This window comes from Puma concolor, chromosome B2 (assembly GCF_028749965.1).
Source record: "Puma concolor isolate L17-30 chromosome B2, mPumCon1.1.hap2, whole genome shotgun sequence".
Classification (NCBI taxonomy): Eukaryota; Metazoa; Chordata; class Mammalia; order Carnivora; family Felidae; genus Puma; species Puma concolor.
In genome coordinates this window covers 42654845-42664181 of record NC_141671.1, presented here as the reverse complement: position 1 = coordinate 42664181, position 9337 = coordinate 42654845, and the positions used below count along the sequence as shown (strand labels likewise).

Genomic DNA, 9337 nt, shown 5'->3' with positions numbered 1-9337 from the left:
TGCATTTTTTTAATTCTTTTTTCTTAAATTTATTTATTTTGAAAGAGAGAGGTGGTGGGGGGGAGCACGGGGGAGGGGCAGGGAGAGAGGGAGAGAGAGAGAATCCCAAGCAAATTCTGTGCTGTCAACACAGAGCCCAATGTGGGGCTCAGTCTCATGAAACTCAAAATCATGACCTGAGCCGAAATCAAGAGCCAGATGCTTAACCTACTGAGCCACACAGGTGCCCCTCTGTTCTCTTTCAGATTTAAGAAAAAGCATAATACTGGTTGCAAACCACTAAAATGACCTCATGTCCCACCGACAGATCACAGTTTGCAGTTTGGAAAACACTACTCCAAGGTCAGCAGGCTAGATACCTGTATGCAATACCTTGCCATTGTACCTGTAGAGACATTGAGGCCCTAAGAGGAACCAGAGCCTGCCCAAGGTCGCAGGGCTGCTCTGTGACCTGGCCCCAGCCAGAGCTCAGTAGGCTCCCACAGCAGAATTTCCACTGTAAGCTTCCAGATCCTGGGGATTTCTTGAGACCACTGCCTGCAAAAACAAGGCCGGGGGAGAGGATTACCACTGGCGGACCATCAGAAGAGAGGAGATGGAGGTTTGCTGAGTAACGGGCTCTGCTAGGACTCCCCTAGGCCCCAGCACTCAAGACTCTATTGAGCCTACGGAAAGGGTCAGGCCTGGGGGTCAGTTTCAGTTCCTCCAGAGAATGGTCCCAATCATGATGGGGAGGAGAAACAGAGGCTCCCAGTCTGATGGGGCTGGGGGCGGGGGGGGGCGGGGAGTGGTGACACAAAGCCCCTCCCTCTCAGGGAGCCCCTAGTCTGAGGAGGGCCCTGCCTCTGCCCTCAGACAGCTCCTGATTTGTTTCACATGGCTTTCTGCAGGTAGAAATTATGGACATCTCCAGAACAGGGACCCAAATGCAGTGTCTACACCGGGAACCTCACTGGCAAAGCCACAAGAAGGATGAGGAGGAAGGAGAGAAACATCAAAGCACCTGAAGGAATTACCTAGGGGGAAGTTTCCAGCCACTCCTTTCAGGTAGGGTTGCCAGACTAAGTACAGGATGCTCAGTTGGATTTGAATTTCAGACAATGAAGATTTAACTGAGCGTCCTGTGTTTTTATCTGCTGTGTCGGGCAACCCCACATCCAGGACTGACGTGGCATGAAAGGGCCAGGCTGACCAGGAGGCCCATGTAGGACTAACGGACAGCAGGAGAAGCTGAGGTCTCCAGGTACCCGGTACTGTTCGGCGGGAGGGGGGGTGGGGCAGAAACGAGAGTCCCTTAGAACCTTCTCAGCCGCCAGCAGGCAGCCCTCAGACCCGGCAGCCCTCAGACCCGTAAACACCCCCAGCTTGAGTAGCCGCCTCCCCTCCCTCCCTCAGAAGTGTGGCGGGGACACAGAAAGCCAGGAAGAGCCTTTGGAGTGGGCATGTGGTGATGGGCCAGGGAGCAAATTGTTTCCTTCGTTCCTTCTCGGCAGCTGCACCAGGCCGGTTGAGATAAGAGAGTCTTCGGGGAAACTTCCTTTTAGGCACAAACCAACGGCTGGGCCAGGCAAACCAACGGCTGGGCCAGGCACACCACCGGCATCTGTGGGCAGTTTCTCTGAAGTCATGGGGCCTGGGGGAGGGTTTTACCAGCATCAAGCTGAGCTCTTCCCCACCCCCCCAACCCCCCCCCCCCCCCCCCCCCGCTCATGTCTCTTCTGCCCTCCTTCCTCCCTGCAGCCCCCAACACGCCTCCCTCCCCCACAGTTTGGGCTTTTAGTATGGCCGCTAGAGTTGGGCAGTGCCAAGGGTGTGGCTGAAGCAGCCACAGCCAGAAGGAAAGGGGGTGAGCCCACTGGCCTCACCAGGAAGGCATGCCCTGATGCTCTCATAACCTCTGCGGGCACAAACATCCCCTCTCCCAGGCCCGGGAGCAGAGCTAAGGGCTGGGTCCCAGGCCCTGCTTGTCCCCCGTTACTAAGAGGAAAGGAAAAGCTGTTTCTGTCTTCCCTTGTGGGTTTCTACACGGGCTGTTTCCGCATTCCATACGGACCAAGGGAATAAATCATCTGAAATGCTGAGCCTCGTTGGGTTCTGTAGATGAGCCTCAAGGAAGCAAGCCCAGAAGTTGCACCCCCTTCCTCAGGGAGCACCCGGGCTGATGACGGAGAATCTGTCCCACCCCTTTGGGACCCTGACAGAGCGGTGTGATTCATGTTCATTCTTTCATTCAACAAGTACTGTATTTATTGAGCCCCCCCTTAAGTGGTAATCACTTTATATTACCTTATCTAACTTAATCCACATTAACAGCTGGGAGAAAGGTAGTATCGTGCCCATTTCACAGGTAGAGACAATGAGGCCCAGAGAGGTCAGTGACTTGCCCGGGGTCAGATAGCCAGAAAATGCTACTGATGGGAAAAGCGGAGCCAGGCTCTGTTGGATCCCAATGCTCTCTTCCCACCACCCTGTGCCCAGTCACGATAGTGACAACTGACGACCTTTTCTGGGCACTCACAACATGCCAGTCACTCACCCTTCCCCCAGGGATCACAGTTCTCTGATCCTTAGGTGTAATGGTACCGGTTTTTGTTTTTTAATTTTTATTTAATGTTTATTTATTTTTGAGACAGAGCATGAATGGGGGAGGGTCAGAGAGAGAGGAGACACAGAATCCAAAGCAGGCTCCAGGCTCTGAGCTGTCAGCACAGAGCCCGACATGGGGCTCGAACTCACGAACCGCGAGATCATGACCTGGGCCGAAGTCGGAAGCCCAACCGACTGAGCCACCCAGGCGCCCCAAGTCATGGTACCTGTTTAACAGACAACGACTAAGGCTCAAAAAGGTAATTTTGCCCTGTGACACGATTTAGAGGCTGTCAGGGTTGGAGCTGTGTTTTAGGTTTGGGTTTTGGACAGCGGGGACCCAGAATTAGCAGCTGGGATTTGAACCCAGGCGGTCAGGCCAGGCAGGACCAGAAGTGACCAGGCGTTATCAATTCTGTGGCTGCCAGATAGAGGGTTATTAATATCCATGAGGTGACTATTGCAGAATAGTCAGTCGCTCCCACAGGACAGCTCTGGGTCACAGAATTAGAGCCAGGTCAGCACCCCCCCCCTCCACCCCCCAGCCCCACAGGGGCTCATCCTGAGAAGCCAGATCCCTCAGCTGGGCCTCACAGCCCCTGCCCTGGGAGCCCTTACCCAACCAGGCGGCCGCCCCGTGACTGGGAGGGGTGACCCCTGTCACACTTGCATGTGTGCGAGCTTGTGGATGTGCTTGTGTGGAGGAAGACCTGTCTAGCCCTGGGTGAGAGGATGCCTCGAGGGTGTCCTGCCAGCGGAAGGCCTTCCCCCACCGATCCTAGCCTCAGCACGCCCTAAAGGCAGGCCCAGCCACCCTCTCCCTTTCTGAAGGGGAGTAAGGGTGGATTCGCTGGGAGGGAAGCCTAAGGGAAGGGAGCAGAGGGAACTAGAGTGGGGATGCAGGTTCCTTGTCAGAGGCAAAAAGAGCCTCGAACCCTCTCCCTGAATATTTCCCCAGAAGACATCCTCCTGCGGCCTCCTTGGGAAATGGAAGCTTCCAGCTCTGAGAGTCCCAGGGAAAGCCTTCCTCTCCCTGCCCCAATCCCAGAGATCTTTCCCCATACCTGTACCACAAACCTTGTCCCCCAAAGATCCTGGAACAACAGGACTGTAATCTTGGGGTGCTTCTGAGATGGACCCCCGAGAGTCTCCTCCACTGTGGACCCCTCAGATGTAAGCTGGGAACGGTTTGAGAGAAGCCGGCCCAGGCAGCCCTGCCTCAGGCCTCCAGGTTTTCTGCCCAAAGCCCAGCTGTGTAGAGAAGGGTGGACACAAGGCGTCCTCTTTCAGACTGGAGGCTCTTGGTGTGTTTGGGGGGACAGGGCGAGAATGGCCTTGTGCTCTGGTCCTGTTCATTGGCTCATTAACTTCTCAAATACTCATGGCATGCCCACCTTGTGCCTGGCCCTGGTTTTGGAGCCACAGGGCATCATCCCTGGCCAGAAGGTCTCTCTCCACACCCTCCCTCCCCTCAGGACAACCCAGCTTCTCCACTCCTGGGCTCTGGGCTGAATCTGCCCTGGCTTGCCTCACTCCTCAGAGAGACAGGAAGGCCCTAAACTTAACAAAGATCGGTATAAACCCCAGCTATGGGATTTCAGTTTAAAATTTTAAAAGTGAGGAGGGAGAAAAACAACCAAATTATACCAAAGTAGGAACTCAGAGAAGAAAAGGGCATTGACGTGGGGACTAGACATAACAGCATAATTAGAAAGACCGGCTTTGAGCACAACCTTGAGCACTATATTAGCTTTCACACATCAACACCACCTCACAATGCTGGTGTGATTGTCCCCATCTTAGAGAAGAGAAAGTTAAGGCCCAGAGAAGAAATTTAGCCAGTGGCAGACACAGGATTCTAACCTAGATCTGTCCAAAGTCTTGGTGGGGCTCAGGGCAACCCAGATGGGCTCTGCAGAGGCACCAGGCAGGGCCTCACAGACCATCACTCCGTTGCCTCAAGAGACTTCCAGTCCTACGATGATGGCATAGCTGTAAACAGGGTGGGGAACAGGGACACTGTCTCCCTGCAGCCTGAGGAGGTGGTGAATGGGGTTCTCAGACCTCCCCAGCAGAGGAGACAAGCAGGGCCCCAGGAGGAGGACACATGCTGGCTTCTGTCCCACTTGGAGCCAGACCCAGAGGCTGACAGGGGATGTGTGTCAGGGCCCAGGCTGGTGAGCTATGCTCGCCTCTTAACAAATGGGAAGAGAAGCCTTGCGGGATTGTAAATGTGTGTTGGGAGAAGAGAGAAGGAGAAGGGTTCAGGCCCTGAAAAGAGCTCCTCAGACACGGATACCCGGTGATTCCAAACATCTACCAGGCCAGATGAAGGCAAGGGAGTGCCTTCTTGAGAGTGGTTTCCATCTTAATCGACAACGAAACATCTGCTGGAAGGGCTTCTGTCTCCTCCCTCAGACCGGAAGCTCTGTGAGGACAGGGCACAACCTGAGGGCAAGGGCCATGTCACCCCCTCAGACTGGGAGCTACCTCAGGGCAGTACTTTACTTCTTTCATTAATAGGCTACCCCCCTTCCACCCCGCCACCATCAAAGGCAAATACAACTGGGGCACCGGGATGGCTCAGTCGGTTGAGTGTCCAACTCTTGATTTTACCTCAGGTCATGATCTCACAGTCTCGTGAGTTTGAGCCCGGGTCGGGTTCTGCACTGACAGCATGGAGCCTGCTTGGGATTCTCTCTCTCTCTCTCTCTCTCTCTCTCTCTCCCTGCCCATTTGTGCTCTCCCTCCCTCCCTTCCTCTCTGTCTCAAAATAAATAAATAAACTTTCAAAAAAAAAAAAAAAGGCAAAAACGACTTTTTAAAATCTGTTTCAGATCTCAGCCCTCTTGTCCTGAGGAGACCCAGGCCCCGCCCTCCTTCCATAGGCTCCAAGGCCTGATGGTTCCTTTGCCGTTGAACGACTGCTCCCCGCCATTCGAGCTCTTCCCCCTTCCGATTGGCTTCCATCCCTTCCTCTGCAGATGCTCAGCCAGGTCCTATCTTTGCCTTGCATTTTCCCTTTCCAGGCAGATTATAAATATTATAAATATTTACTGATTCCTTCCCTCCCCTCCCGTATTTCCCGAGTCCTGATGGATGATGTCCCGTGGATGTGGCTGAGTTGTCTCTCTCCCAACAATTCTGAGTCCAGCCCTGCAGGGCCTCTCAAGGATCACCTCCTCCACCCCCAATCTCTAGGCTGGTGTTATGCTAAAGCCACCCCTAGTGAAAGAGAGGTCATTCTATACCAGGCACAGCACATATGCCTGGTATTCCGTAAATGCTTGAGGATGGGAGGGAGAAAGGAGGGAAGGGAAGGAAAAGATGCCACAGGTTTTTCCTTCAAATTCCTCATGCTTCTCTCTCAGCCTGTTCTTATCCTCTAGCCTCTCCCCTCATGCTGTAGATGAGGCCCACTTTCTCCCGGTGAGATCTCATTAGAACTGACTTGCTCTCCTCACCCCCAAAATTGGACAATACTTTGTCCTGCCTGGGGCAGCACTTGTCCTGACTCTTCCCACCAGACTTCCTACCAGGGCAGACCCCTGGTCTCTGATTCTGTTATATCTACATCCCTCCTTTCTTGAACCTTGCTCTACCCCCTGAGACCATCACACATACCAATAAAACCCTATGGATAGGAACGGACAAAGGTCCAAGCACTAGGATGTGATGGTTTAGTTGGATGATTTATAATCGCTAGGTAACACCCATCCCAAAACTTCACAGCTTGAAACAGCAACAGTCCATGTATTTGTTCACAACTGTGTACATTTGGGCAACAGATGGTTGTTGGCAAGAGCAGCTCCCTTAAGCCTAGAGAATCCAAAATGACCTCGCTCATATGTCTGGTGCCTCAGCCTGGGGTGGTTGGAATAGCTGGGAAGCATTCCTGCCTCAGCCTCTCTCTGTCTCCCTGCATGGCCTTTTTCTCCAACATGGTAGTTGGGCTTCCTTACAACATGGCGGCTGCCTTCCAAGAGGACAAAATGGAAACTGTAATGTCCCTGAAAGTCTAGGGCTAAAAGTCCAAGAACAGCTCTTTCGGCACATCCTCCTAGTCAAAGCAAGTCATACGGCCAGCCCAGATTCAAAGGAGGAAAATAGACTCTACTTCTTGATGGGAGGAGCGACACGTGTGCACAGGGATGGGAAGAACAGTTGGCAGCCATGTTTGCACACAGGCCACCATAATGGTCTTAACATGAAACTGATGCAGAATCACCAAGGTCTGTATAAATCTACCCAGCTTCCTTGCAGGAGGGAAGTGGGTAGGCTGGAGGTTCCTTGGAGAAGCAAGTACTCCAAAGGCCTTTGGGGCTATGGCCAGGGTCTGTCACTGCTTAGGAAAAAGGAAAAGGGACTCAGGCTGGGCAGATCAGAGTTGAGAAGGAGCAGTGTATATGTCCAGGGAAAAAAGTGGTCAGGCCAGAGGGGAGGGTGTGAATCCCGAGGGGGAGATGAGCAGGGATAGCTTGGCACTGGGCCTTCCTCTGGGGTGGGGGATGAGCAGGTCTTATACAACCAGGGATGCAGTATTTTCATTTTATCCTTCTTTTCCCCATAGTCTATTTAAAGACTGCTTCTCTCCTCCAAGGCTGCATGTTGCAATTTCTTTCGTGCTTAGGTTTCGGATCTTCCAATGACAAGCCCCAGCCCCTAGAGACATCTCTTGCCTTGCCTTGCCTTACCACACTTGGGGAACTCTGGATTTCAGCCTGGGTTTGGCCACCACCACATCCTCCCCCTGTCCCACTTTTCTTCTGGCTGTTTGTATTCAGTCTAGACGATTCATTTTTATTTGTTGATGCTCTGCCTTAGCCTGGGGCAACCATGGTGTGGTGGAAAGAGCACTAGAATTGGAGTCAGGAAAGCTGGTTTAAATTCTGGCTTGACCATTTACTGGCTGTGCATAAATTCGGGCATGTTATTTACCTTCTCTGAGACTCCTACTTCCCATCTGCCAAGCAGAAATAATGAGCCCCATCTCCAGGGTGGCTAAAAGGAGGAAACAGTGCCTGGCATTGACCAACAGGCCTTTGTCCCTAATCCCTACCACCTATTCTGAGTCCCCTCCTTGCCCAGCCCTGTTCACGTCTCTACCTGTCAGCCCCTCCACCAACCACCCCCACCATTGCTGGCCTCACTCACCTCCACAGCCTTGGTATGAAACCCTCAGTCACCAGGCCTCAGTTTTGCAGTCACTTGAAAAACGTGAACTGAGGATGAATTATGTTCCAGGCACTGTTCTAGGTGCTGGAGGTACAATGATGAACAAAACAGACAAAAGTCTCTGCCCTCGAGTGGCCTGCATTCCAGTGGGAGTGGCGGGGGGTCAGGGGGGAAGCAGACAAAAGAGAAAGTAAATTTTAGAGCCATGTGGTCCAAAATGGCAGCCACTAGCCACATGTGTATATTGAGCCCTTGAAATGCGGCTGTTCCCAACTGCGGTGTGTGATAAGAACAAAATACACAGCAGATTCAGAGATTTTGTACCACACAAAAGTGAAATCTCTCCTTAATAATTTTTATATTGATTAAATGTTGGAATGGTATTTTTAGATATGTTGGGGTTAAGTAAAATATATTATTAAAATTAATTTCTCCTGGGGGTGCCTGTGGCTCAGTCAGTTGAGTGTCTGACTCTTGATTTCGGCTCAGGACATGTCCTCGTGGGTTCGAGCCCCACATCGGGCTCTAAGCTGCCAGTGCAGAGCCTGCTTAGGATTCTCTCTGCCCCTCCCCTGCTCTCTCTCTCTCTCTCTCTCTCTCTCAAAAAATAAATGCCCTAAAAAAAGGGTTTGTTTTTTTTAATTAATTTCACCTGTTTCTTTTTAACTTTTTAAATCTGGCTCCTAGAAAATTTCAAATTACACATGTGGCTCACGTTACAGTTCTACTAGACCTCTCAATTCTAGAGTAAGCGAGAAGATGGCACACGCTGTAAGAAAAAAGAAGGGATGGCGAAAAGGAGCATCCAAGTGCAGAGTGAGGAAGGGGTGTTGATTGTAAACGCAGTGGTCAAGGCAGCCTCACTGAAAAGGTAACAAGACTGAAAGTAAGAGAGCCACGCGTTGCCCCAACTAGAAGAGTGCACCAAGAAAAGGGGACAGCCTGTGCAAAGACCCTGAGGTGGGAGAGGGCCTGCAGTCTGAGGAACAGAGAGGCCAGTGTAGTTGAGCTGAGTGACCAAGGCAGATCAGAAGTCAGAGAGGCAGGGAGGTAGAGGCTGCCCGGAGAGTACAGGGCCTTTTCAGGCTGTTGTGTAAACTTTTGTTTTTTCCTCTGAGTAAAATAGAGTCTCTGCAGAGTTTTGAGCCAAATGGTGACATGATTTGGCTCACAGTTTAACAGGCTCACTTTGGCTGTTGTGTGAGAATCAACTTAAGGGGGGGGGGGGCGGTGGCGAGAGGAGAATTGGGAGGCCAGTTTAGAAGGCTCCAGCAAATATTCACTTGGGATGACAAGAGCCTCTATCTCACGGGGCTATGGTGTGGATTCTGTGTTAACCAATGGAAAAGCCGGCAGGTGTGATGCGTGGCTGCTAGACCAAAAGCTCTGTGGGTCAGGGGCCTTGCCTTCTGTCTTCCTCACAATGTAGCCAGGAGAGGCAGAAGTCACCACCACCCCCTCAGCACCTCCCCCTAGAGGGGTGCAACAGCCTCCTTTGGGCCTCCCTGCCTCCTGCCTGACACACTGCTGGGGTGCTCCTTTTAAAACCCCTCAAATGCTGCTCATCCCCGGCAGG

The 9337-nt window shown here is 52.2% G+C and overlaps 1 long non-coding RNA gene across 1 annotated transcript; it reads left to right on the top strand.

The window, feature by feature from the left end:
* The first annotated feature begins 243 nt into the window (after positions 1–243).
* On the top strand, positions 244–1250 carry LOC147580959 (uncharacterized). The gene is made up of 3 exons (XR_015250803.1): positions 244–342; positions 891–1047; positions 1162–1250. It is a non-coding gene; the product is annotated as an uncharacterized LOC147580959 (long non-coding RNA).
* The last annotated feature ends 8087 nt before the right edge of the window (positions 1251–9337 follow it).